Source organism: Glossina fuscipes, unplaced genomic scaffold (assembly GCF_014805625.2).
Source record: "Glossina fuscipes isolate IAEA_lab_2018 unplaced genomic scaffold, Yale_Gfus_2 133, whole genome shotgun sequence".
Classification (NCBI taxonomy): domain Eukaryota; kingdom Metazoa; phylum Arthropoda; class Insecta; order Diptera; family Glossinidae; genus Glossina; species Glossina fuscipes.
In genome coordinates, this window is record NW_023998476.1 from 480122 (window position 1) to 487602 (window position 7481).

The following is a 7481-nucleotide window of genomic DNA, read 5'->3' on the forward strand; positions in this document are numbered from 1 at the left end:
GAGAATAAACGTATATTCGTTCTCTTTTGTTTTGCATGTATTGTGCCATTAGCGAACCCTTAACCTCAAGCACAGGTGAGAGATTGTTTTTAAAGGGCACGCGAACATGTCAGGACATATTCGTTTTCATAAAATTAAAGTTTGATGAAAGCCGTATTTCTAGATGCGAGACGGCAGACAAGAAAGAGGATGAAAAAATGGAAGTGGATGAAGATAATAAGGATTCGACTGCGACAGCGAAGAAGGACGAAGACAAGTCGAAAACTGATGAAAAGGTTGATGAGAAAAAGAAAAAAGACCCGGCTAGAGTCGTGCGACAGCAGTTAAAAGTCATAAGGTGGCTGAAAATCAAACTTACATGCCTCTAAAAGATGTCACCAGGAGGCATAACTGCATTGTAGATACTACAACAAAAAAAAAGGGCAATAATCCTGCAAGTACTTGTTCGGTAACAATAACAAACGCAAGAACAACAGTAGTAAATTTGTTGTAATTGCCTTCCCTACAGCGTTTTGAGTGATATTGCTGCTCTTTATATTTTTGAGTTTATTATTTTTGGCGTTCCGTCGTTTTATCACTTTTTCCGTTAAAAAAATTTCTTTGATCACAACATTTTTAAGATAAATGTTATGCCACCACTTGTGATATAAGAATACATTAAGTTTGCGTGGACGAGCGTAATACGAAGAAGGATTTGAGATTGAGGCCGAAAGTGATTCTGGACCGATCTAAGTTAGTCCGCCCGTCACGCGTTTGGACCATGGACGAGCGCTAGCGTTCGGATCGGATACTTTTTGAACCGCTTCCCATGTAATGCCTTCTTTCCAAAAGTCGTGTTACGAATAATTGTAGGGTGATTTAGGGTGTTTAAGGTTTATGGTTTCTATTTTTGATTTCAACTATCGGCTCTAATTTAAAAAAATGGATATTAGATAATAAGCTTAGTAGTATTAATAAAGTAATGTATAGAATTGATATTCTGTTCTGAAACTGATTGTAGAATGTTCAAAGGGTTAATCGTTCCAAATGCAATACTTCTAGCCGAGGAAAAGTTGAGGCAGTCGCAGAGAATGTGCTTTATAGTAAGAGTTTGTCCACAACAGCAGATTGGGGGAGAAGACTTCTTCAGGATCCATTGCTGAGTTGCAATTTTATGACCAAGGCGAATTCTCGAGAATGTTTGGATCTTGGTTTTCTCAACATTTGTTGGATATAGAGGTGGAGTTAATTGAGGGTTAATGCAAGAGTAGTGTTGATGATGGTATTGTAAATTTCCTTCTGCAATTTTCTCTTTAACTTTTCTTCCAATGTATCTTTGAAGATCCAACTTTTCCATGACATCATCCATAATTAGAGGAGCAGAAGCAGCATACTTTGCTGCTCGATCAGCCCGCTCATTTCCCAGTAAACCGATGTGACTTGGTACCCATAACATTTTAATTTTTCCGTCGGGTGTAGTAATTATATTCCTTAATTTGTTGAAGGTGCTCCATCTCGAAGTCGAAGGATTCCGAATAGCTTGTAATACAGACAAACTGTCGGTTACAATGACGGTTTTGAGTTTGTTTTTATGGGCAAGGTTGGCAGCGTGAAGGATAGCTCTGGCTTCGGTTATGAACGTTGAAGTACTTTCGTGAAATATGTGGTTGAGAAGAACCCGTCCTGTAGCATCTACCACCGCACAAGCAGGAGGCAGACCAGGAGATTTTGAGCCGTCTGTGTACAAAAGATTCCAACCAGTATTGTCCAATACTTGGGTTTTCTCAGCTATTAGACTCCTGAAGACGTAATTTGGAGTATCTTCTTTCTTGTGCATAGACAGTGAGATGTCAAAAGAGCAGTCTTTCAAAATCCAGGGAGGTTTAACACCAAAAGAGCGGGAAATTTTCAAGGGAATGTTCAATTCCTTTGCGATGCACAAACAATGGTCAATTGCAGATGGTGACTTTGGAATTTTCTTCGCAATAATAATCTCTCTTACGTCATCACCGAGAATGGATTTGTTTGAATTAAGAAGCTAAGGGACTATTTTGGCTTTTAACTCATACAGTCTATTTTCTAAAGTTGGGAGACCAGTTTCAATTATAATATTATTTATGGGCATCGTCCGAAAAACATAGCACTTTGCTCTGAGGGCTTGGTGATAGACCGGTTTAAGGATGTTGATATTATATTTGCAGCTATTGCCATAAATTATCAAAGCATAGTCAATCTTGCTTAACACAAGCATTTTTGTAAGATAAGCAATAGTGTTAATATGCGCATGGCTTCTCCAAGCAACGTACTGTATGAAATTTACCCTTGTTAAAAGGGAGTTTTTTAACCGAAGACAGTGTGCTTTCCAACGATAATTGTTGGAAAACGTGAGCCCGAGAACATGGAGCGTCTGCACATTTAGTACTGGTAGGTCGTTAATATGCATCAGTAGGTTTCCTGCATCGCACATTTGTTTTCGACATATGTGCATTTTTTTTGATTTTTGTATAGAAATTTTAGCTCCTGACGAGTTTGCCCACCTGGAGATCTCACATGCAATAGATTCGAGGATGTTGATTGCTTTCGTGTTGTCTTTTTCTTTTGTAAAAATGTATACATCGTCCGCGTAGAGGCAATGTTCCACTCTTGGTACACGGCAAAGAATTTTGCTAATTTCATTGAAAGCGATCTGGAAAAGCGTGACAGAGAGACGAGATCCTTGCGGAATGCCATTCATTAGCGGAAAGGAATCAGAAAGATGATTGTTGATTCTAACTTTGAACCGCCGATGCGACATGAATGATTTGATGTAGTTGAAGAATTTGGGTCCAACATTCCATGATTTCAAGAGTCTTAAGATAACATGAAGACCAACTCTATCAAATGCTTTTTCGTAATCAATTGAGAGAATTGTTACGTGATTTCGTTCGGAAATTGCTTTGCTTGTGAAATAATCAATATGTAACAGAGCGTCGATGCACCCTCTACCCCGCTTGAAACTAACTTGTTGCTTTGTTATCAGGTTCTTGGACTCAAGAAACCAAGATAATCTAGATGCCATAATCTTCTCTAATACCTTAGAGAGGCAAGGTAAAAGAGAAATTGGGCGATAATCTGATGCGATGGAGATATTTTTTGACTTTGGAATTGGAACAACTGTTGCCAGTTTCCACATGTAGGGTATATGGCCAGTCATAAATACCGTATTATATAGGTCCAGCAATTTCTTTTTACTAGACTTAGACATAGCACTGATCATTTGGTATGAGATGCGGTCTAGACCAGGTGTCTTCCCCTTCAAATTGGAGAGACAACTTCCAAGTTCTGAGGTAGATACGCTATTTTCCAGGAGCATGGCACATCTTCCTCGGTCTTAAGACGTTCTTATACTAGTTCAAAGAAATAAATACTACTTTATATAACCCATCGTCTAACTCCTGTTGCTATATATTAATTTATATAATTTATATTTAAATATAAATTATTTATATAATACCTTTATTGGACATTTAAAATACTTTTTTAATATATATAATAATATATATATATATATATAAAAGAAAATGTTAATCTTTTTAATGGTTTTGATGGTTTCCTGATTGTTTCCGATTCTTTTTCCTTGACATGGTCGCTTTCGCTCTTCTATCGTCACCTCTAGATGTTTAGTTTTTTGGAAAATAAGCAAACTAAAGTTATTCAATTTTATAAGTATGGGATGAATTCATATCTTGCGCTTCAAAAAACCTTGAGTTTCTTAAGAATATGATTGCCGTTAAGCAATTGGCCGCGTGTAAGGTTATTCAAATTGGGTCGGATTTATTTGGATATGTTAAATGTTTAAAAAATAACATCGAAGAATATCAAAATAATGTAAAATAGCAAACAAACGAATCCACATTAATAAAATCTGTCATCGTGATTTAAAATATAACTAAACAAATAAAATTATAATTATAAAATGTAAATAAATAAAATGATTGCATTATTGCATTTTTGGCGATACCATTGTTTTTACATTTTTCCAACAATATATATAAGCAAATAATGAATAAATGAGTAAACAAATTGCCCGTAACAAGAATATACTGACAGAGAGAGAGAGAGGCTATAACTTAATAATATTAATAATAATTCATCTCGTGGTTTCTTTCTAACATTTCTTGGAAAATCTCTTCAACTCCTCTACCGCCTAAACATTATATTTATATATTTACATAAATTTAAGCAACATTTTCTGTTTGCAATATGCTTTGGTATCTCAATACCAAACCCTTATTAAACATTATTAAGCATTCTTCAACATTGTTAAACATGTCAAATATAAGCAGAGTTAAACATCGAAACCTTATTAAACATATCATATATAGTGTTATGGAGTTTTATGATGAAAATAGATCTAAGATAATGATTTTATATACAAACGCTCTTTTTATTTGAAATATTTTTAATTTTTCTCAATTTTTCACTCGACTCATATTTTTGAGTTTCGTTTCTTTCTTTTTTTCGCAATTATTCAATTCCTACAACTGCTTTGTACATTAAATTAATTTTATAACGGAGAAAGAGACATTAAGCATATAAGCACGTTTTTCCACCTTGAGGTTGAAAGGCAAAGCACAGAGTCGCTTATAATAAATAAATGGTTAAATGCCCCACTTAACAAAAATGTTAATGCCAAGCAGCTAATGTTAAAGGCCCAACTTAACAGATAACCGATTCCGTCAAATAACAGATCAAACATAATCGATTCTGTTAAATAGCAGATCAAACATAATCGATTCTGTTAAATGCAAAGCCGTCGGCAAAACAAAGGAAAACTTTGGGATATTTAGTAACTAATGTTTATTTATTTTTTATTAATAAATGTACGTTTTCATATAAAATTTCTTAATTTGTTCAATTTTACAAATTCTACAATTTATTTACTATTGAAATCTGTTAAATAGCAGAAACCTTCTTTAAATCTGTTAAATCGTATATATATGAAGAGAAACAAGAAACAAAATATTTCAAATTTCTCTATTTTCCTTTAGCAAATTTTTCAACCCTTTTTGAAATCATGTATATATGAAAACACACACACAAAATTAATTTTTCCCTTAATCAATTCTTCGACCATTTTTCAACTTTCCTCATCCTCGATTTGTCCAATCGTATCGAATAGCATTGCCATTTAAATGGTTTTTAGAATTGTAGTGGCAAGTGTGATTTTGATTATAATTCATGCAAGGTAGCGGTTTGTAGAATATATTTTGTTTTGGTGCATTATTACTATCTAAGATGCAGTAATAAGTAGAAGTAAAATAATGTAAGTGTGTAGGCATATTGCTCAGCTAATTGCAACATGTTTATCGAGACAATTTATAAGATGTTTCCCCCGAAAAAGATAAGGTATGGTTATACTTATATATATTACTGGCCGCGCAGAAGAGTGGACGCGCGGAGGCGTGGACGATCGCTAAAAGTGCTATGCCCTCTGCACAAGGTTTCTCAATAAAAAACACTAACTTAATAGGTGTGTTGGACAGTTATGTTGGTGGTTACAAATGTTTGGGCAACACCAAGAATCAGTTCCGCAATACACATGAATTGTTAACTCGGCGGATGTAGAGTTATTAGTTTCGTCGTTAATAGATCAATCGTTGGAATCGTTGGATGGTGGTGGTGTTGAGAGTCAGATAATGTTTGGAGGTGAAGTGTGCGGTGAAAACGTAAGTAACTCATATTTAATAAGAGAAGGATGGCATAAACTGGGATTCACGCTTTAGGAAATCCTTGGATTTATTAGTTTATTAAAGGGCAAATATACGAAGCTATGGATAATCGTGGCTTAGCAATGGATTGTTATGTTCAGACTTTGTATAAATCGCTTTACTGCAGATGAGGCCCTCGAAGCCTTAGTTCAACATGAAATGCTTATGGCTTGGGAAGGTTAACATTATGATTGCTTTTTTGTCAACTTTTCCTCATTTTCTCCTTATATCACGTTTTGTTATTTCAGAAAAGGAGCTTATGCAGCAATTGCCTTTGGAACAGCAATCATCCTATGTCGATGCTAAATTAATTGCTAAGCTGTATGAAACCAAATGGAAAAAGTATTATGAAACCATAGGGCCGGTAATTTGTAAATATTTTTCCCATTGTAGTAATTTGAAGGAAATCTTTCCATAGGCAAGCAATAGTGAGCAAACACCGATAGGAAATTGGGGCAACTTTAAAACTATTAAAGAGTTGAATGAAAAAATCGAAAACACACGAGCATCTGAAGCCAATATACACAAAAATGTGATGCCAAAATTTATAACACCTTCATCGTCGCATATTATGTCACCGGCAATCAATCATGCGCAATCTTTTTCTGGCATTGCCTTATCATTTTTTGCCTTCTTTATTCCACAGAGTCTTTGAAGATTTCAAAGTTCCCAGCTTTTCTTTGCACGTTAGCTTAACGCGCGCCGAGACATCAGGACGTAATCGGGCTAAAGACGCATGTGATTCCAATACTTGCTTACTTATATCGCTTTGTTTAACTCGCGTGGAGCCGCATAATTTATAAGAAAGTATACAACTAAAAAGATTTTCATAAAATCGCTCATATTGTTAAAGCCAAGCGTCGCTTCAACGGCAACATGCTTTTTCTTAGTTAGTTTTATTAAAGAGTCTTTTTTCAGCACTTTCAGCATTCCAATTATCTCTGAACGGTGTATTAGTTTTGTTATGAAATTTATGCATAACTTCACAGTAAAAATCGAACAACGTGCTGCGCGCTGCAAGGCACATGAGATGAGCATCTTTGAATTGATTTATTTTAAAACAGCCAAAGCTATGCACAGCAACTAAAACTCTTTCCATCGAATCAAACACAAGTGTAAAGCTTGCACGATCATCTGCGGCTTGTAATTGATCTGGATCCAACACCATTTTTATTGATGACACAATGAACAGCCAATAGGCAGATGGACAGACGAATAGACGGACATGTTTAGGTGCATTTCAAATTTAAAACTGGTCAAGAATTTGCATACTTTACGGGGTTTTTGAAGCTGATTTCTGCGCTTTATAGAGAGAGGTGTGGTGAATTTCTTCCATTTTTTTCCATGAATGGTGCAGCATCGCCCATAGAATTTGCGTTCAAGTTTTTGTACATTTATTTGCTGTAGTTAATGAGAAATGAACAAAAAAACAATTTTTCGTACCTTTTGGAAAACAGAGGTCTTCTCAGCTTACGTGATACTGAAGGCGGTTTGCCCCATTTTCAATACGAACCTGCGTGCAAGAACTTCCAATTTTTGTGCCATATTTGAGGACGATAGCTTCCTTTTTGGTGTAGGTTCCTTGTTCTTGTTCCTTTTAGGTACAGGTTGCTTGTTGTTCTTCCTTTTTGGAGCAGGTCGCTTGTTCTTCTTCCTTTTTGGTTCTTCTCCTTTAAAGTATTTATTGGTATACATTTGTGTTTGACTCAATAAAAACGCAGAAAGGGACAAATTACGATGATCTTTCTATGG